Source organism: Pipistrellus hanaki (assembly GCF_964339955.1).
Source record: "Pipistrellus hanaki genome assembly, chromosome: 10".
NCBI lineage: Eukaryota > Metazoa > Chordata > Mammalia > Chiroptera > Vespertilionidae > Pipistrellus > Pipistrellus hanaki.
In genome coordinates this window covers 67512382-67534488 of record NC_140512.1, presented here as the reverse complement: position 1 = coordinate 67534488, position 22107 = coordinate 67512382, and the positions used below count along the sequence as shown (strand labels likewise).

Sequence of the window (22107 nt, the reverse complement as noted above, 5' to 3'; positions counted from 1 at the left end):
AAGGGCAAGTTTACATGTAAACAAGTTTGCTCTCAGTTCCCAGAGCAGAAAAAAAACAAGGTTTAAAATTATTAGATTTTAAAATTTATTCTTAGAAGTGTAAAAGTTTATTAATTAAAAAAAAAAACAACAACAACAAAAGGAGATTGAAAAACCTGATGAACAATAATAACTGTTCATTGTAGTAGAGTCAGCGATATGGGAGGGGAGTGGACTGTCTGTTCTCAGGGAAAGAAAGGGAGGAAGAGACTGAACATAAACTGTGCACCTATGGATGAGGACAATGGGGGATGGGGAGGGGGCGGAGGGTGGGGTGGGAGCCTGGTGGAGGGGGGAATAAATGAGGAACCTTTGTAATAATATGAACAATAAAGATTGATTTAAAATAAATAAATAAATAAATAAATAAATAAATAAATAAATAATAAATAAAAAGAATTTTAAAAAAAGGACAAGGGCGCAAGGATTATAAAATCTATTTGAAGATATAATGACAGAAAATTTCCTTAACTTGGGGAAAAATAAACTCACACAAATGCAAGAAGCACAGAGAGTGCAAAACAAGATAAATCCAAGAAGATATATCATAATTAAATTGGCAAACATCAAGGATAAAGTAAGAATCATAAAGGCTGCCAAAGAGAGATAGAAAGTTACCTACAAGGGATCTCCCATTAGACCAGTGATTTTCAACCTTTCTAATGCCGCAACCCTTTAATACAGGTCCTCATGTTGTGGTAACTCCCAACCATAAAATTATTTTCATTACTACATCATAACTGTAATTTTGTTAATGTTATTAATCATAATCTAAATATCTGTGTTTTCCAATGGTCTTAGGCAACCCTGCTAGCAGTTCTCAATCTGTGGGTTGTGATTCCAGAGAGGAAAGGCGGCCGAGTGCCTGGCTGGCAGGAGGGGAAAGGAAGGCCCGAACTTCACTGAATCCCAGTTCCGACTGCACTAAATTCCAGCCCCAGCCAAAACCCCGTGGACCCAGGCTCATAGGGGTGAAGTCTGGACTATAGAGAAAGGCACATGAAGACTCAGAGACTTGGAGACTTGGGGTGCCAGGAGCAGCAGCTGGCAGGGTCTAGAGGTATGCACGAATGAATTCACACAAAGAGGTCTGACTGTGGAGGTTGCTGCAGTAGGAATTGGCAGCTCCTGACTGCACTGAATCCCAGTTCCAACTGCACTGGGATTAAAAGTATTATACAGAGACCCGACCCAGTTCCAGGCAAGCCCCTGGGGCACCAACGCTCTTGCGGGGGGAATTGGGACTGTCAGGCAGAAACTCAGGAGATCCGTGGAAGGCAAAGGTCTGAGGCACATGCACAAGGGCAAGGCTGACTGGAAGCCAAGCTGGTAACTAAGCCCTGAGATTCTGCCTCATCCAAGCTGAGCACAGAAGCTTTTGCAATTTTGCAAGTCTGATCCTGTAAGTCTGTCTCCAATACAGAAGGTATCCTGGAGTAGACACAACTGAAACTCACATCCAATTGGCCTGGAGGTCAAGTTCTTCTAGTGATACCAACAACAATCAACACTTAACTACAACAAGGCTGTACACACAGTCCACAAAGGGGAGCACAAAGAGTGTCTACCTCAGGTAACTGGGGAGACTGACCCACTGGCCCATATAGGACACCAAGCATACAGAGCCACCCTACCAACTCAGGAAAGCAGCAAAAATACGGAGACAAGGAAACAAATCTCAAACTAAAGAAATGGAGAACAAAAGACTGGATATAGAGTACAAGACCACGGTAACAAGGTTTTTCAAGAATTTCCTAGAAAAGGCTTATAAATTTAATGAGACCCTCAAAGATATGGAAAAGGACTAACTAGAAATTAAACATACACTGACTGAAATAAAAAATATTATACAGAGACCCAACAGCAGACAAGAGGAACACATAGATCAAGTCAAAGATTTGGAATATAAAGAGGCAAAAGACACTCCTCCAGAGAAGCAATAAGAAAATCCAGAAAGTTGAAGATAGTGTAAGGTGCCTCTGGGACAACTTCAAGTGTACCAACCTCAGAATTATGGGGGTGCCAGAAGAAGAGAAAGAGCAAGATCCTGAAAACCTATTTGAAGAAATAATAACTGAAAACTTCCCCTACCTGATGAAAGAAATAGACTTACAAGTCCAGGAAGCACACAGAACCCCAAACAAAAGGAATCCAAAGAGGACCACACCAAGACACATCATAATTAAAATTCCAAGGGCTAAAGACAAAGAGAGAATCTTACAAGCAACAAGAGAAAAACAGTTAGTTATCTATAAGGGAGCACTCATATGATTATCAGCTGATTTCTCAACAGAAACTATGCAGGCCAGACAGGAGTGGCAAGAAATATTCAAAGTGATGAATAGCAAGAACATACAACCAATTTTTCTGTATCTAGTAAAGTTATCATTCAGAATTGAAGGGCAGATAAAGAGCTTCACAGATAAGAAAAAGCTAAAGAACTTCATCATCACCAAACCAGTATTATATGAAATAGTGAAAGGTATTTTTTAAGAAGAGGAAAAAAAGAAGAAATTTAAAAATTATGATCAACAAATACATATATATCAACAAGTGAATCTAAAAATCAAGTGAATTAAAAATTTGAGGAAGAGAATAAACGTGAATATAATAAATCAGGGGCAATGAAAGGGAGTGGATTGATAATTATAAGGGGGGGGGAAGGAGTTTGGGGGGTGCAGGAAGATATTGGACTAAAATCGTACACCTATGGATGAGGACAATGTGGGGGAGGTAAGGGCAGAGGGTGGGGTGGGAAGTGGGTGGAAGGGAGCTATGAAGGGGGAAGGAGAAACAATTATAATAACCTAATAAAGACTTATTAAATTGAAAAAAAATAAAGCCAGCAGAACAGATGGAAAAAAAAAAAAAAGAATATTATACAAGCAAAGCGATCATTCAAATTGAAGGTGAAATCAGGAGCTGCAGAAACAAAAAAAAAGCGCTAAGGGAGTTTATTACTACCAAGCCAGCAATGCAAGAAATGATAAAGGCACTGCTGTAAAAAGAAGAAATAGGAAGGGAAAAAGAAACACAGGCATAAATAATAAAAATGGCAACAAACAATACCTATCAATAATAATCTTAAAAATGTAAATGGACCAAATGCTCCAATAAAAAGCAAAGGGTAGCTGAATGGATCAGAAAACAGGACCCATACATTTTCTGTGCTCAAGAGATGCAACTTAGAACAAAGGACTAACATAGACTGATAGTGAAGGGATGGGGACATTTTTTTCAGATAAATGGAAATAAAAATAACAAGCCCGCGGAGCAATACTTATATCTGACAAAATAAACCTCAAAGTGACAGCCATAACAAGAGATAAGGAGGACTGCTTCATAATATTAAAGGGAAGAATTCAACAAGAGGATATAACTCTGATAAACATATATGCACCCAATAGAGGAGCACCCATATACATTAAAAAAAAAAAAGCTTCTGAAAATATCAAGGGAGAGTTCTAGAGCAATGCAATCATAGTAGAGGATTATAATACCCCATTGATACTACTGGATAAATCCTCTAAACAAAAAATCAGCAGATAAATAGCAATCCTAAGTGACACACTAGAAGAGATGGAATAAACTGGTATATTCAGAGCATGTCACCACAATGATACAGAATATACATTCTTCTCAAGTGCACATGGTACATTTTCAAAGATAGACCACATATTCATACATGGGCAAAGTGTCTTCAAATTCAAGAAGATATAAATCATATCAAGCATCTTCTCAGATCACAATGCCATAAAATTAGAAATCAACACACAATAAAAACAATGAAAAATAAAGCATGTACAAGCTAAATAGCATGCTATTAAATGATGATTGGGTAACCTACGAGATCAAAGAAGAAATAAAAAGCATCCTGGAAACAAATGACAATAAAAAACAATAATCAAAAATCTATGAGAGCCAAAACCGGTTTCGCTCAGTGGATAGAGCCTTGGCCTGCAGACTGAAAGTTTCCAGGTTCCATTCCGGTCAAGGGAATGTACCTTGGTTGAGGGCACAACCCCAGTAGGAGGTTTGCAAGCTGCAGCTAATTGATATTTGTCTCTCATTGATGTTTCTCTCTATCCCTCTCTCTTCCTCTCTGTAAAAAAAATAAATAAAATATATTTTTAAAAAATAAATTATAAATCTATGAGACAGACAGGGGTCCTCAAACTTTTTAAAGTGGGGGCCAGATCACGGTCCCTCAGAGAGCTGGAGGGCTGGACTATATGAACTACTAATTCCTACTGTAACACCTCGGCTGCACTCACTGCCCAAAAAACCTGGCAGGCCGGATCAGACTCCTCTGCACATGTGGCCCGCGGGCCATAGTTTGAAGACCCCTGAGACAGAGTGAAAGTAGTCTTGAAAGGGAAGTTCATAGCTCTTCAGGCCTACCTAAAAAAACAAACAAAACAACAAGAACAACAACAACAAAAACAGAAACAAACAAACAAAAAAAGATAAAATAGTAATCTATTATCTAACACAATAGCTTAAAGAAGGAGAAAGAGAGCAACAACAAAAAAAGCCCATAATAAGCAGAAGGAAATACATAATTAAGATGAGAGTGCAAATAAAGGACAAATACAGGACAAAAATAAATACAAAAGATCAATAAAACCAAGAGTTGCTTCTTTGAGGATAAACAAGATTGATGAGCTTTCTGCCAGGCTCACAAAGAAACCATGAGAAAGAATCCAAATAAATAAAATCAGAAATGAAATATGTGAAGGAATAACTGACCCCACAGACATCCAAAGGATTGTAAAAAAAAAAAAAAAAAAAAAAAATTATGAACAACACTTCTAACAAAATGGACAACCTAGAATAAATGAATATATTCCTAGAAAAATATAACCTTCCAAAACTCAATCAGGAAGAATTAAAAAAAAAAACTGAATAGGCTGATAACTATTGGTTAAATTGAAGCAGTAATCTAAAAACTTCCAGCAGACAAAAGCCCTGATCTGGATGGCTTCACAGAGCAGTTTTATCAAACATCCAAAGAAGAACAAAAACCTATTCTTCTCAGAATATTCCAAAAAATTCAAGAGGAAAGTACATATTCAAGCTCTCTTATGAAGCCAGAATTACTTTAACATCAAAACCAAAAAATAATAATAATAATAATAATAATAATAATAATAATAATAAAAGAGTTACAGGCCAATATCCCTGATGAACATAGATTCTAAAATCCTCAACAAAATTCTACCAAATCCAGCATTACATTAAAGACCATCACCATGACCAAGTGGGATTTATTCTGGAGATGCAAGGCTGTTACAATGTCTTCAAATTAATAAATGTGTGTGATACATGACAAAATCAAATTGAGAGCAAAAATCACATGATCATGTCAATTGATTCAGAAAAAAAAAAGTTTGTCAAAATCCAACACCTTTTCTTGATAAAAAACAAAAACAAACAAACAAAAAAAAAACCCTCAGCAAATTGGGAATAGAGGGCTCATACCTTAACATAATAAAAGTCTTATTTGATTAACATATAGCCAATATCACCAGCCAGTCCTGGAGATCCCCAATCATGCATGAGTTTTATGCATCAAGCCTCTAGTTGTACTTATAAATTCTAAAGGGTTAAGTAGGGAGAAAAATTTAAATGGTCTAATATTGCTTATCCTTACTAATAAAAGCCTAAGTGGTCATCAGGCTATGATGCCCTCACACCATCACAGGCACACGCAGGTGGGAAAGGCTGGGCTTGACACTGCATGCGCTGCATGGAGTCTGCCTGGGGGTCCCATCTCTTCCTGGCTACACACAGTGAGGGTCCTGTCTCCAAGCTCTGTGCAGCACAGAGGTGGGACCCCAGCTCCAGCTCCAGCCTACCTCTTTGGGGCAATCCATCAAGGAGCCCCAGATGGGTGGGTGGGGCCTACCTCTTTGGGGTGATCAATCGTGTGGCTCTCACACTGTGACAGGGCACTGACCAGGCTGGGGGACCCGCCCCCTCCCCAAACAAGTGTATGAATTTTGTGTACTGGGCCTCTTGTCAAGGTATGATTCACCAAATTGTAAACAAGCAAAGAAACAAACAATTATGCTTTATTATATCTGGTACAAAAACAAAAAAAGTTTTAGAAATTAGCAATATTTTTAAAATTTCAAAAAAATAATAATTATCTTCAGTTTATCCAACCTTTAATCAATTTTTATTTAACTGATTATTTGCCAGTATGTCCATGAGTCCACTTATTCCTTAGAGTTGTATACATTTTCATTTAGTTCAAAAAATATGATGTGAACATTTATTCTCAGAACCTATATTTTAAAATAAGTCAGAGTCCATACCTTTGATCTTTTTGAAGATGTAACATATTTGCAAATGCATCAGAGTAGAACAATAAATGACTCCAAATGACAAAATAAATTAAAATGACATGGCTATAGATTTACATATAATGGAACTGTCAAAGAAATTTACTTTTTTGTAACAGTAATACATGAAACTGGGTGAACTCAGACTCTCCTCACAGGTTCTTTTATCATGAACTTTGAAGAATAAATTTGCAGAATAAAGGCTTTTTTTTTTTTTTTTTTTTTTTTTTAGTAAAAATATGAAAATTAAGACCCCATTCTTTATTTCCTTCATAATGCATCTCCATGCCTTATACTTTCTATAATCCCACTGATTCATTTTTAACTAATAAATCTTAGAAGCCTTCTTTCTAGTTACCAAGAAAATCAAATAACCAACATTCCTTGAATTGATTCTTATGCACATTTCGAACTTAGTTTCAAAGTACAATTTTAACAAAGCAGAAGACCTTATAACAGTTCTAAATCCACTTTACAGTCTTTGGCAATAAATGTAAAGCAGGTAATCTAACAACCAATTGGTTAACAGCTGAAAAAAGGAAGGTGAAAGAGGACCCTGCTTAAGGCAGCAGCTGCTTGAGAGAGCAGCTACAGCCAAATTAAGTGGCCCCTGGGCCCTGCATCATCTCCAAAACTACAAAGCAGACAATGAAAAGGCTACTTACTTCCTACTTGATGAGGAGAGATGGTATTGCAAAACTGAAATGCAGAATTGGGTGAACTCGAACTCTCCTCCCAAGTTCTTCATAAAGTTTGGGGGAGGGGGAATTTTGTGCACTGAAAGAATTTTCTTTAAGTATAGAACTTTCTTGAAAGCATATCAAATTTGTGAGTTGGGAGGGGTTCCCAAGTGCGTAACCAGTGAAGTCTCTTTGTATAAAAGTTTATAAATGCTGGCAGCTCTTTGTCTATATATATTACCTTCTTCTTGGACCCCTTCCCCATTTTATGTACCCTGTGCTCTTCTAATTGCCTTTTCCACCCTTTTCCTTACATGGTATTAGTTCCAAAGTTTCAAGCCACCTGGTGCCCCACTCTTCTTCATTCTATTATCCTATCTAATAAAAGAGTTATATGCAAATTGACCATCACTCCAACACACAAGATGGCTGCCCCATGTGGACACAAATTAGTTGCCATAAGATGGCCAGCAGGGGAGGGCAGTTGGGGGGGGGGGGGCAGCACTTCAGGGGAGGACAGTTTGGGGGGATCCAGGCCTGCAAGGGATGGCAGTTAGGGAGCACCAAGCTTGAAGGGGAGAACAGTTAGGGGTGACCAGGCTGGCAGGGTAGGGCAGTTGGGGCTGGGAGGGGGGACCAGGCCTGAAAGGGAGAGCAGTGGGGGGAAAGGCGACCAGCAAGGGAGAATAGTTAGGGGTGACCAGGCTGGCAGGAGAGGGCAGTTAGGGGCAATCAGGCCATCAGGGAAGGGCAGTTGGTTGTGGGGGAACCAGGCCTGCAGTTGGGAAATATCAGGCTGGCAGGCAGAAGCAGTTAGGAGGAATTAGGCAGGCATGACTGCAGGCAGGCAGGCAAGTGTTTTTAGCCAGCAGTTTTGGATTGTGAGAGGGATATCCCAGATTGAAGAGGGTGTATGCTGTGCTGAGGGATACACCCCTCCCTGTGCACAAATTTCATGCATTAGGCCTCTAGTCTATCTAATAAAAATGGAATGTGCAAATTGACCATCATACCATCACAAATATGGTGGTGCCCAGTCCCCTCAGCCCCACCAGAGTCCCATGGTCCTTTCAGCCCAACTTGGGATGGGCGGTGCAGGAGCAGCAGATGTGTGTTGCAACCAGAAACAGCCTCAGCCCCCCAGGGCCAGCCTGAAGTGCAGGCAAGCCTCAGATGGTGGCTGCCCAGCCACCCAAAGCTTCGCGAGGCTCAGGAAACCAGAACCAGCTGAGGCTTGTGCTGCTGGCAGTGACAGCAGTAGAGGTGTGATGGGGGCATCACCTTTCCCTGAACAATGGGTCTCCTTCTACCCCTGAGGGCTCCCAAACTGTGAGAGGGGGCAGGCCAGGCTGAGGGACCCCCCCTCCTCCAGTGCATGAATTTTCATGCACTGGGCCTCTAGTCTTATAATATTTCTCCATCCTCTGTGTATGTGAGACAAATATTCTGGTAGCTTGGCTCTATCTCTGCGCATTACATATGTCTTCCACTCCCATGGAACCCCCTTTGTTAAACCCACCTTCCCTATCTCTATACTCCTTTAATAGCATTTTAAGGTAACAGCTATATAACATCTAGAACATCCACTTTAATAATAAAACTATATGTATACAAATAGAATATAATTATTATTCTTTATTTGATGAAATTTCTTATGAACTTCAATTATAGTGGAACCAACTTGTTAAAAAATCAAATCTTTTTTTCCATTAGAAAAATGCAGATTGAATTAATCAGCTCCAGATCCCAAATTATTCCTTGTTTAAACATTTCTTATCTACAGTGCATGTCTAATGTACTGTTTTATCCTATATAATAAAAGGCTACTATGTAAATGCACTATTTAATCCCATATAATAAAAGGCTAATATCCAAATAGATTGAAAGGTAGAACAACCAAACAAGCAGTCGCTATAAGATGTGCTGAGCACCAGAGGCATGTAGGCATTGGCTGCTGTGAGATGGTGGAGCAGGTGAATGGGGGCACCAGACCAAGGTGAGGCGCTGGTCACTGTCATCAGGGCAAGCCTCTGGTACTTACTAAAAATTCTTTCCTCCCGCATACCACTGGCCACACTCCCACACGCTGCCTGCACCAGATCTGATGCTCACACCTGCTGCTGGTGCCCATTACTGGTCCCAATCACTTGGCACCATCAGCAGGTACAAACGGCAACTGCCAACCCTGATCACCCCTAAGGGCTTCTGCATATCCCCCAGTCCTGAGGAGCAATTGTAACAGCAGCAGCTGCTCACACCCGCTGACAACGCCAGCCCCACAAGCTCCTGCTGCTAGCGCCAGGCCCCAGTTGCTCAGCACCATCAGTGGGTGGGAGCAGTGGCAGCAGGAGTGGGGGTGCTGGCAAACATGGTACCAGGGCATGGTGGCAGGGGTTAGGCAGGGGCACAGAGGATGAGCTGAGACCCATGCCTATGTCAACCACAGCCTCGAGGCCCACAGTTCCTTTAAGGTGCACAAATTCTTGCACTGGGCTCCTAGCTTATAAATAAACACATCTTTTCTAACATGTATGGAACCACTCCTTCCTTGCCTCAAAGGAATTTTTCATATATCACTGCCTCTGAAATGCTGTCATCTGATAACTCCTATTCTTTTATCCAAATAAATAAGTTTTCCCACTATTTAATTGCCCGTGATACTTGCTTTGTGAGCATTTTTAGACCTTTACTCACATTAGCACACTTGATGGCCTCTGTGTTTTACAAGAGAATAAAGCTGGGGCTAAATGGGATGCTGGCCTCTCTGACAGAGAGACAGTGCCCCAGCCTGCAAGCCCATCTTCATTTTATAGCCAGATTCCAGGAGTCAAATAAGGGCAGGGGTCAATATGTTTACAATGTTCTTGTGGGTTTTGAATCTACTCAATTCCATGCACCTGATCAAGCTTTGTTTATTTGCTACACCTCTTGCAGCCCATATTACTCAGCCACATGGTACCACAGGTTCGGACCAGAAGGTCAAGCTTAGAACTTTAGCCTTTGACTATAATTGTGTCATGAGAGAATCATGTTCTCTCATTAGTCCAAAGCTTGAACCTGTCCAAAGGCTGTAGACACTGTTGACAAAAAAAACACTAGAGGGAATTTTTTTTAAAGATCAGGGGATTTCTGAAAGACAAGAGAGTGATTATCATTAAGATTTCTCAGTTAGGATTCTAGCAGCGGAGATGTCTCAATCTAATTAGGTAATTGGGAGAGAGTCAACTGCATGATTTCCTATAATCCTCAGACTCAGGGATGCAAGTGACAAAGTAGACTGCTGGCCACAGTGAGGAAATTACACCCTAACCCTAAGGGGGCGAGGCCTGGAACCCACACCTTAGAGAAGATGTGATCTTCAACTAGCATTGCAGGTGGTCAGAGATAAATTGCAGGGAGAGAGACAAGAGAACAAACACCCAGACTTGTTTTGCTACCCAGAAGAGATCTCCTGCTTGGACTTCCAATTGGCAGAAGTCAAGCATAAGTCAGAGAGCCAGAGATCCCACTGGTGTTGTTAGATAGTACAAGGGTCAAAATGTATGGGCTATTTATTACTAAATGCTATACTTATTGAACATTAAATTTATGAGACCAGCTGGAAACAAGATGAGCTTGACAAGAGCTCAACAAGACAAATGTAGCCAACAAAAAAAAAGAAAGACAGAAAGAAAGAAAGAAAGAAAGAAAGAAAGAAAGAAAGAAAGAAAGAAAGAAAGAAAGGAGAGAGAGAGAGAGAGAGAAAGAGAGAGAGAGAGAGAGAGAGAGAGAGAGAGAGAGAGAGAGAGAGAGAGAGAGAAAGAGAGAGAGGGAGGAAGGAAGGAAGGAAGGAAGGAAGGAAGGAAGGAAGGAAGGAAGGAAGGAAGGAAGGAAGGTAGGTGTAATTGACAACAAATAGTGTAAAGAATGGATAAGCCTTTCTCTCTGGGGAGACAGAGCTTTTGATATGAATCCCCTGTCTCCTTAACTTCCTACAAGTAAATAAAACTACCCTGTGACAACCATGTCTCCTTCTGGAATAGGACATCCCAAGAGGAGAAGCCCTTGAGTATAGTAACAATATGATCCACATAAATCAGCCTCCTGTGATAAAGAGCCAGGTTAAGGAGAGCAAAGCCTGTATCTACAGATGGAAATGAAAAATATTTAGCATATTACATATTTTTAAGTTACAGTAGGGACATTTTAGGATGGTACCTTAAAAAAGAGAGAGAGAGAGAACATCAAGAAGAGAATTTAGGAACTTACAAACATTCACGTGTTACCAGACAGGTACTGGCACATAGTGTGTGAGTTCTTAACTTGGTGCAGGAAAGAGGATGCTCATTAAAGCTGGGGACAGTGAAATAAAAGAAGGGTTTAGGATAGAAGAAGCAACAGCAGAGAGCCTAGGTGGGGGCTACTTTGGCTCTAGAAATATTATAGGAAAGAAGTGAGCCAAGTTGGGACTGCTTCAGCTCAGTGGGAAGTCAGAGACAGGATCAGGAGCTGAGGCTGGGTGCCACTGCCCACTGCTCCCGTGGTTGCACGTCCCTCATGGGGATCCACAGAGTTTAGGGAGAAATAAAAAGTTCATGCCTGGTATAGGGCATGAGGTTGTGCAAGAGCGAGTTTTTGTCTTGAGAACATTTTATCCATTTTCTTTCCAATCAGCTTCCCAGGTGCATTTTTAATATGCTGATGCATCAAGATAAGTGCATAGCTGAAACCTGTTTGGCTCAGTGGTAGAGTGTTGGTCTTCGGACTGAAAGGTCCCAGGTTTGATTCTGGTCAGGGGCATGTACGTTCGGTGTGCAAGAGGCAGCTGGTCAGTGTTTCTCTCTCTTCAACGTTTCTAGCTCTCTATCTCTCTCCCTTCCTCTCTGTAAAAAATCAATAAAAATTTTTAAAAAGATAAGTATATAGGGGAGTTTTGTATTATTCTTTTGTCTGCTTCACTGCATTATTTTACCTTAATTGTGACTGGCTTTGATGTGGTTTTTGATATTTTTCCCTGACTTCATCTGCCCTTGGGTTTAGCTGGAACAAATAGCATGAACTGGGTCTTTGTGCTCTACTTCCCAGACCAGTCTGATTTAAGCTATGCATTCTCTGGTTAGGGAGGAGTCGTATAAAGCATTTGCTCTCAAGTGCCCCTGGTTAGGGAAGATAAGATTTTGTGATTAACAAACTGGCTATAAGCTGCCCATCTTCTCATCTCAGTTTTCTTATTCTATTCATCCAGGAATTTATCTAGCTTCTTACTCTCCTGCCTCACGTGGACCACAGAATCATCTTGCTGGAGAAACCAACTGCTTCACTAACAAGGTGCACGCAGACATGAACTGAAAAAAATGTGCGTGCTAACACTTGAAACATGAAGGATTTCTGATTTGAATTTTCCTAAATTGAGTCTGTGAACTCTTCATAATATATTATTGCCTGATTATGCCAATTCTGTAACTTCTTCCATTTGTTAGCATTGTGGGCATTGGAGGTGAGTGAGCAGGGAAGATGCTGGTGGCTACTATCACAGAATAACAAACCATCCCAAAGCCTAGTAGTTTAAATCAACAAATTTATTTTTCTCACAAATCTGCATTCTGGGGAGGATGCAGTGGGGGTGGCCGATATTTGCTCTTTGCTGCTTAGTTTGAGGTGGCTCAGTTGGCATCTGGAGAATTTGCTTCCATGTTGCCTCACTTGCATGGCTGTCAAGTTGGTTCTGCTGGAAGATGAAAGACCAGCCAGGGGAGTGGGCCAGTGACTTCAAGTCCTCTTCACATGGCCTCTCAATGGGCAACTGGGGCTTCCTCACCACATGGTTGCCAAGTGCCAAGCCCACAAACCCTAGGGAACAAAGAGGCATTTTTCCTATCTCACTTTTGAAGTCACAACCACACACTGGTTGTCAAAGCTAGGGGATAAGTTCATTGATTTTCAAGTTAGGGGATAAACCCTATAATTCAACAGACAGAAAAATAAACTCAGATTACAAAAAAAAAAAATGGGTGAGATAGAATACATTGTTGTAGTCATCTTTGGAAAATACAATTAACCACATTAACAAATCATACTAAATTAAGAAATGAAATTTACATTATTTCAAAAACATATTCCAAATTTTTGAAAGTGTATTCCAAATCCAATTAACAACATCTTTAAGTATATTTATTTCAGCTTCTTCCCTAATATTTTTAAATTTATTCATTATAGTTCTCCAATAAGAATATTTTTTCTTCTTCACTGCTTCCTTTGATATTTTTCCCTCAGCACATTGCTCTTTAAGTAGTTTAGTTTCCTTCTGTAATTGATCAGCATAGATTTTCTTCAAGGCCTCTTCCTGACTTTGCAGCTTTTCCCCTATTTCCATATATTAATAGATGGCATCAGAAGATGAGCCCCTCCATTCTCCTGTACCACTTCCTCTATCAGCTTCACCAGCTCCTGCAGTTGAGCTTCCTTCTCAGCCTCATCTGTGCTTTTGTTATTGAAGGCACAGCAGCGGTTCCCACACTCCTTGATGATGCTTTGCAGGTTTACATTTGATAATTCTATAAACTCATGCAGTGCCTGATCTTCCAAATGATCTTTGAAAGTGAACAATACGATCATGTGCTTCATGACTGACTCGCAAAGAAGTTCTTGATCAATGCAATTATTTTCTGCTCCTCTTCCGTGTAGCGGCCCAGTCGTATAACTAGGATGATAGCGTGGGGCCCAGGGTAGGTCAAGAGGGCACACTCGGTGATATGCTCACAGGCAGTCTTCAGTGTCTCCTTGCTGTCAAAGATCCCTGGGGTGTCCACGACAAAAAGTTCCCTCCCCTTACAGTGTTGGATTACTCTTTGACATTTCTTGGTAGTCGGGAAACGACCAATTTTAGATTCAAATGCTTTTCTGCCAAGGATGCTGTTTCCTGTTGCACTTTTTCCACTTCCGGTTTTCCCCACCAGAACAATCCTCAGAGTGTTGTCCTGACAGGCAGCCATCTTCTTTCAAGAGGCTCTGGGGTGCAGATACCAAGAAAACCTCAAGGAAGGGAAGGAGAAGGGAAAAGGATACTTAGGTAAGTGGGGACCATTCTCTAACCTATTTTCTTTGTTCTTGTCCCCCATGAAAATTAGTAATCAACTTTTACTCATCTGGAGGAAATAATAAAGCAGAGTTTTCCCACAAAAGAGTACCATGTCCAGGTGCTTTCACAGGAGAATTCACTTAAAACTCTACAAAGCTGATCATCTCAATATTATGTAAGATATTTTTGGTCATATAAAAAAATAGGGAAGTCTTTCAATTATTTTATGAATCAAGTGTGATATTGATTCTAAAGGCTAACAGAGATTTGACCAATAAATAAAGCTATAGACCTATCTCATTTGGAAATATTCATATCAAAATTTGTAGTTACAACACTTCTTATTAATAGATGAAATAGAAAATTACCCAGTGCAGTCAATACATTTGACGAAATTAAAAACTAATCCATGTTTAAAGCCTTTTATACTTTGAAATTATAGATAATTATCTACCATGATCTTATAAAACAATAAATTTAATTTTTTTATTATTATAACTTTTACCTCTATCTGAGAGTGCACTATAAAATTAAAATAATGAGTTATAAAGTTTTAGAATGAAGAAAAAGTAAATATTTCTCTAACATTATTTTATAGTAGAGGCCTGTGCATAAAATTTGAGCACTGAGGAGGTGTCTCTCAGCCCAGCCTGCACCCTCTTGCAGTCTGGGGGCCTTTGGATTATGTCCACCCACCTGCTCACTGCTCACTGCTCCACCTGATGTGCTGCTCCTTAGCACTGCCCTGGAGCCAGGAGAGGCTCCTGCTATCATCACTGCGCCCACCAGCCAAGAGCCCAGCTTCTGGCTGAGCTGCGCTCCCCCTGTGAGAGCATACTCACCACCAAGTGACAGCTTCTGCATTGAGCATCTGCCTCCTGGCTACCAATGCACATCATAGCAACCAGTCATTCCACTGACAGTTTCACTATTTGGTCGATTTACATATTAGGCTTTCATTATATAGGACATTCATGCCCAGGGGTTTGTGTCCCTCAGTTCATCCTGCACCCTCTCCAATCTGGGACACCTCCAGGAATTTTGGGACTAAACTGGCAGTCGGACATCCCTCTCACAATCTAGGACTGCTGGATTCCAATTGCTTACATGCCTGCCTTCCTGATTGCCCCGAACTGCTCCTGCCTGCCAGCCTGATTACCCCCTAACTAATCCCCTGCCAACCTGATTGATGTCTAACTGCTCCCCTGCCAGCCTGTTTTCCCTCAATTTTCCTCATCTGCCAGCCTGGTCATCCCTAACTGCCCTACTCTGCAGGCTATATCCCTCCCAACTGTCCTTCCCTACTGACCTGATTACCCACAACTGCCCTCCCCTCCTGGCCATCTTGTGTTCACATGGTGCCAGGACCTTTGACCACATGGGGGCAGCCATCTTGTGTGTTGAAGTAATGGTCAATTTGCATATTACTCTTTTATTAGATAGGATAGAGGCCTGGTGCAAGGGTGGGGGCCAGCTGCTTTGCCCTGAAGATTGTTCCAGATCAGGATGGGAGTTCCCTTGGGGCATGGGGCAGCCTGGGTGAGGGGCCTGTGGTGGTTTGTAGGCTGACCATGCCCCCTGGTGACCTTAGCGAAATCCCTTGTATCTGTGATTTATGTATCTTCTACAGTTGAAACTTTGTAGCTTGGAGCTGAGCCAAGACTGCTGCTCACTCCATGGTGGCAGCCATTTCTGTTGGGATTTATTTATCTTCTTTCATTGAAACTTTGTAGCCTTAAGTGTAGGCCAAAACAGGCCAAGGCTGCAGAGCTTGGCTTCCTCCATTGCCAGGGCTACCATAGTTTCCTGCTCTCTCCAGCTCCATGGCTGAAGCCATTTTTGTTGTGATTTATTTATATTCTATCATTGAAACTTTGTACCATTGAGTGGAGGCCTGGCTAGCCAGGGTGTACAGAAAGCTTGGATTCCTCTATCGCTGGGGAAACTCAAGGCTCCCTTTCTCTGAGGCGGCAGTCATCTTTGTTGGGTTAGTTTGCACACTTGCTCCTGATTGGCTGGTGGGGTGTGGCTGGTGGGAGTGGCTTGTGGGTGTAGTGGAGTGATGATTAATTTGCATATTATTCTTTTATTAGATAGGATAACTATAAAATTAAAATTTTTGTCATCACCATTTTTTTAGGCAGGTGAAATATAGTGGATTATAAACTTCATTTGAATGAAGAAAAAAAGAAAGTTATTCAGCACCATGAAGAATAAGAACAAGGAGGAAGGGATAGCTCTGCCTGGAGTCAAGCATTGTAGTTTCTATGATTACAGAAGTGTGATGATGGTGCATGAATAGAGAAAACAATGAATCAAAAACAGAAAATTCAGAAACAGACAAAATTAATCTACCTTATTCATTTATATTAATTCAATTATACTCTGTTACAGTTAGATTCAAATGGCAGTATACCACATCAAAGGGGCCAAAGATGGTGCAATAAAGCAATTTTAGGGTAATCATATAATCATACAGAAAAAAGATAAAATTGCATCCATTGCTTCATGCCATTCAAATTGCAAGCAGATTACAAGTTGAAATAAAAGAAAATCATGGATACATTATTTGTAATCTGGAGGTAAGGAAACTATTTCTAAGATTTGAAATAAAGTAAGGAAAAAATTAATAAGTGTGATTACATAAAAATATCACAGATAATGTGGAACAAAAGACACCTTAGAAAAATTAAAACAAAAAATGTCAAATTAGTGAAAATAATATTTTTCAGCTTACAACAAATGGGATAAATGCTCCTGCTATACTCAGAAAATTAAAAAGTATAGAAAGCAAATACTAGGAACTTGTTAAAATATGGAGTGAGAGATGGGAATAAATATTCAGATAAAAATGAATTTAAATGTACCTTGAATATATCAGAAGACATTAACATACACTCTGAGAAAAATGAATCAAAAGAGAAAAAATAAAATCACCAAAAATATTAATTAAATTACACCTCTATTTCTGAAGTGAGATACTATTTAACACCTCCATGTTTGGCAAAAATTCAATGTTTGCTAGTATAATCTGTTGGCAAAGGTATGAGGGAAACAGGTCCTCTCCTGCATGGCTGGTGAGAATGGAAAAACAGTCCAAACCCGGCAGAAGGGAAGTCAGCACTATGCTGCCAACATACATATGCATTTTCTCATTCATTGTCAGTCCCCCAATTTAGTATTTACTATCCCTTAAATACACTGACAAAAAAATGAAGAAAAATAACATGTAAGGCTATTTATTGCATCATTATTTGTATTAGCAAAAGACCAAAAACCTCTCAAATGGTCATCAGTAGGAATTGATTGAATTAAGATTTATTCACACAGTGAAGGGCTATCCAACTGTGAAAAGGAATGTGTCTCTCATACATGCCTGGAGAGGTCTCCAGGATACATCATTAAGTGGGAAAAGCAAAGTAAAGAAAATAATGTAGAGTTTACTTACCATTTCTCTAGTAGGAGGAATATGCACTACATATATAAAATATAATACATATATTTTTATATATACCAAAAGGCAATAGCAGGATACTCTGAAAACTAAACCAACAAAAATTTACTTACATGAGAATGGGAGAAGCAGTGTGGAGATGACAGGGACAGAAGCTGAAAACTGGATGCCTTTGTAACACTAAGATTTCATAGATATGATATTGAAACCATATAGGTAGTTTACATAATTATACAAGGAAAATTATATTTTTAAGTACTAAAAGCAAATGGCAAACATGTCTGATTTTATATTGTGGAGTGGGTGAACCATATAAGGAATTTGTCCAAGACACTGAAAAAAGCAATACTTTCATTGTCCATATTTAATGGCATTAACTTAAATTTTTTAAAATAACCTGAAAAAATATGAAATTATTTTCAGAAATTCTATTCTTGTTTTTGTGTGAGTGTGTGTATGTGTGCACGCAAACAATTTTGGAGTCTATTTAAAGGCACAGAGACAATAATGAACTCAGTGACAATGACCACCCTCAGTACCTGGAGTGTGGTTTTCAAATGCCATTTACCACCAAAACATTAGGGTTTTATAAACTACTGATTCTAGGAATAGGCAGAGTTGTAAACAAAAAAGCCAGGATAGCTGAAACTGGTTTGGCTCAGTGGATAGAGCCTCAGCCCGCAGACTGAAGGGTCCCGGGTTCGATTCCAGTCAAAGGCATGTATCTTGATTGAGGGCACATCCCCAGTAGGGGGTGTGCAAGAGGCAGCTGATTGATAATTCTTTCTCATCGATGTTTCTAACTTTCTATCCTTCTCTCTTTCTCTCTGTAAAAAATCAATAAAATATATATTTAAAAAAAAAAAGAAAGAAAGAAAGCCAACATAGTCTCAAAAATCACTGGGATCTTATGGAAAGGACTTAAGAGTCAATCTCAAGAAAATGCAACTGGACATTTTTGTGAGCATCAATAATAACTCTAATGAATCAAAATATATCAGATATCTTAAAATACATGAGTTCATAACAAGTCCTTGTGCTTAAAATAGTCAATCACTTCCTGGGGAGTGTGTTAGGAAAGCATTTCATTGTTATGAACATTGACAAATAAAAAAGGAAATGGAGCATTTATTTTGTCTTTCAGATACAACTGTACCTCATAGAAATGAGAGAATGGTTGGAGGGAACTTTCATTTTATAAGATTTTTCCATCTAATAAATAAGGGAAGAATGATAGAATTTGATATCATTACTTCTGTCCCTTAATGAAATTTAGGCTATCATTAACATCAATTAATGCCAAAGAAAGACAACCAAAGATTATGTGCTTTCAAAGGGAACTTTACAGCTGAACCTATGATGTATTCCCAATAAATAGTCAAACCTGAGTCAGAGCAAGCCTCTCCTTAAATAATTTCACCCAAAACACTGGAACTAGAAGAGCAGGTGAAATGACACCATGAGAATGTTAATCAACAAAATACAAATTGCACCATTTCTTTGGAAAAAAGACTTCCTCTAGAAGGAAACAGAAAAGGTGAGAAAGCTATATATTAAATTAAATATAAGAGAAATCAAAAAATTATAATTTATGAATCTTAATTTGATCCAATTTCAAACAATTTTTGTTTGTTGACAATCAGGAAATCTGAAGGCAACTGGTAACTTTGTAAAAAAAAAAATTCTATTTGCTTTTTGAAGTCTGATTATGATCATATTTTTAAATGGTTTCAAGTATTTACTGATAAAATGAAACAATGAAACAATGTTTCATTTTTTGCTTCAAAATAATGTGTGGTGGCTGAGGAGTGGTGAGTATATATTAGTGTAACTATATTGTCATCACTTAATAATTGTGGAAGCTTGGTCTAGGTACATGGAAGTTCCTTTTATTTTTCATTCATATTTGAGTAAATTAACATTTTTCAACAATAAAAAAAATGTGGTATGTGTGTGATAGAACCACTGCTGACACTCTATAACAAACACCCTAATAATTTTTTGTACATTATCTCACCTACTCCCCCATAATAGCCTGCAAAAAGCTAATTTTATTATTCTAACTTTTTAAATAAAGACAATGATGTATCTTGAAAATGCTGAGACACTTGCCCAAGGTCACAGTGCTAACAGGTATTGGGCAGAACAGCATCAAATTCAAAGTCTGGCTGACCACCTTCCCTCCTAACCACTGCACACAATGGCCTCCTTCAGTGTCTTCTCAGAATTCTAAAATCACATCGAATCAGAGCTAGATCAAGAGAGCACAGGGAGGAGAGTCCACACTCTTTCCAGAACAGAACACGTTTAGGAAACCTGTAACTAGGGACACTGACTGGAGGGTTTCACATACATTGTTCCTGAAGAATAGCCAAACCTCTATGGCTATTGACATAGACATAGACATCCCCTCCTCACCTCACATGTCATGCTACTCAGGTCAGTGCTTCTCTCTGCTAAATGATGGAAAGGATTCAGAAAACTGCAGTGCAGATTTCCTATGACCTTAGTGACATGGGTAACCCTTAGGATCACCACACTCCCTGGGATCCTGCTCCTATTCCGTAAAAAGAGGAAGTTAGATAGGTCAGTCTTTATATTGCCTTCAAGCTCAAAAGACCTGCCTAGGGGACATTCATTTCCTATCCAGGGAAAAGGAAGGCTTGTCAGGCAGCCCTCAGTGTCTATCACAACAGTAAATGCATGAAGATGCACCAGTCAGCACAAATGTGTCTTGTTCAGTATGAGACATGTAGCATTGTGCTAATAACACTCCTGACTCCCCACCCTACCCTCCTTCACTACCCTCAGACAGTATCCCCCCTTACTGTGCTTCGGGCACAGAACCTGGTCCTTCCTGGGACAAGAACCCACACCATGAACACTCACTCCATGGACCTACTGCCCAAACAACCCTAGTGCTCAGGGCTGCTTCTCAGCCAGACTCACCTTCTTTTCAACCAGTTGGTGAATTCTCAGATTTTCGCCAAAGACACTCTTCCAGCTGGTGCTTTTGTTTTAACTGTGAAGAAAAGTTGTTTACACCCTCTGAAATCATAGAGGCAGGAAGCTCAGATTGGGTGGAGCCAGTGGAAGAACTGTTTGCTTTTAAAGAGACAGTAATATTCCCCCCTAATTTGGATGGTGCTTCAGTTTTGCCAAGTTGAAACCTTTTCCTCCATATGCTTGCTCTTGTACCAAAATTACCAAAGCTATATTTGGTGTTTTTGGTTATAGTAGTGGATCCAAAGGCCCTTATTAAAGTACCTAAATATTTAAAAAACGAACACACACACACACACACACACACACACACACACACACAAATAAACACACAAACAAACAAACAGGTACAAGTGTCCTTCACCTTCCCTGGTGCAGTGGGATACTGTGAGGTCATCTGGAAGAAGAAAGTTGAACATGGGGCTTAGAATATTCTCGGATCTTGCTAGTGATGGGTTTTGATCCTACTCTTTCAGAAGGGTCTCAAGCTACTCATTCAGAAATTAACAAAACTCAGATATACAAAGACAAAGGGGTATAAACCATTGGGAGCAATGTAGAAAATAGGAAAGAGAGGCCTGGGGAAAGTCTTCCAATGATCACAATCTCTCTGTTTTGTTTATTTATTTCTTTGTTTCATATGGTTTTACATGGTTGAAAGTCTACATTACATGACACATAAAGATGCACCTAGAAAGTAGATGCAACCTTCCCTCCCAGCCTTTCTACCTTCTCCCACTCCAGCCCTGACAGAGGCAACTTATCTTAGATTTACCAGCGGATGGTTGCAAAAGGATTTAGAAATTACTTTCAGGTAAGAGGCAGACTATGGAATCTCTCATGGTTGACAAGATGTTCTAGTTGTGTGTTCCATCACCAAAAAAAAATTGAATTTTTTATTATACAGTAGGGACCTGGTGCATAGATGTATGCATATTTTTTATATATATATTTTATTGATTTTTCTTACAGAGAGGAAGGGAGAGAGATAGAAAGCTAGAAACGTCGATGAGAGAGAAACATCGACCAGCTGCCTCCTGCACACCCCCCACCGGAGATGTGCCCACAACCAATGTACATGCCCTTGACCGGAATCGAACCCGGGACCTTTCAGTCCGCAGACCGACGCTCTACCGCTGAGCCAAACTGGCTTCGGCAGATGTACGCATATTGAAAGGAAATTAATTAGAAGAAGGCCAGGGAGTGATTGGGGAGACTGGCTTGCCAGGGAGGACCAGAGGAGGGCTCCAGGACATGTCTGGCCATCTTTCCCAGTCCCAATGAGACAGACCCCAGCATAAAGCTAACCTACCAGACACAGTGTCTGCCGCCTGGTAGTCAGTGCATGTCATGGTGACTAGTCTAAGAATTGAATGGTCTGACACTTAGTATATTAGGTTTTTATATATATACTAGAGTCCCAATGCACAAAATTAATGCATGGGGGGCCAGGGGGTGTCCCTCAGCCCAGCCTGCACCCTCTCCATTCTGGGACCCCTCCAAGGATGTCCAACTTCCCATTTAGGC

The 22107-nt window shown here is 40.0% G+C and overlaps 1 pseudogene across 1 annotated transcript; it reads right to left on the bottom strand.

Moving 5' to 3' along the window:
* Nucleotides 1–12605: 12605 nt before the first annotated feature.
* On the bottom strand, nt 12606–20628 carry LOC311628729 (GTPase IMAP family member 7-like; annotated as a pseudogene). The gene is made up of 2 exons (XR_014797075.1): nt 20527–20628; nt 12606–14077 (listed from the first exon to the last, which is right to left on the bottom strand). The product of XR_014797075.1 is annotated as a GTPase IMAP family member 7-like (transcript).
* Nucleotides 20629–22107: the final 1479 nt, after the last annotated feature.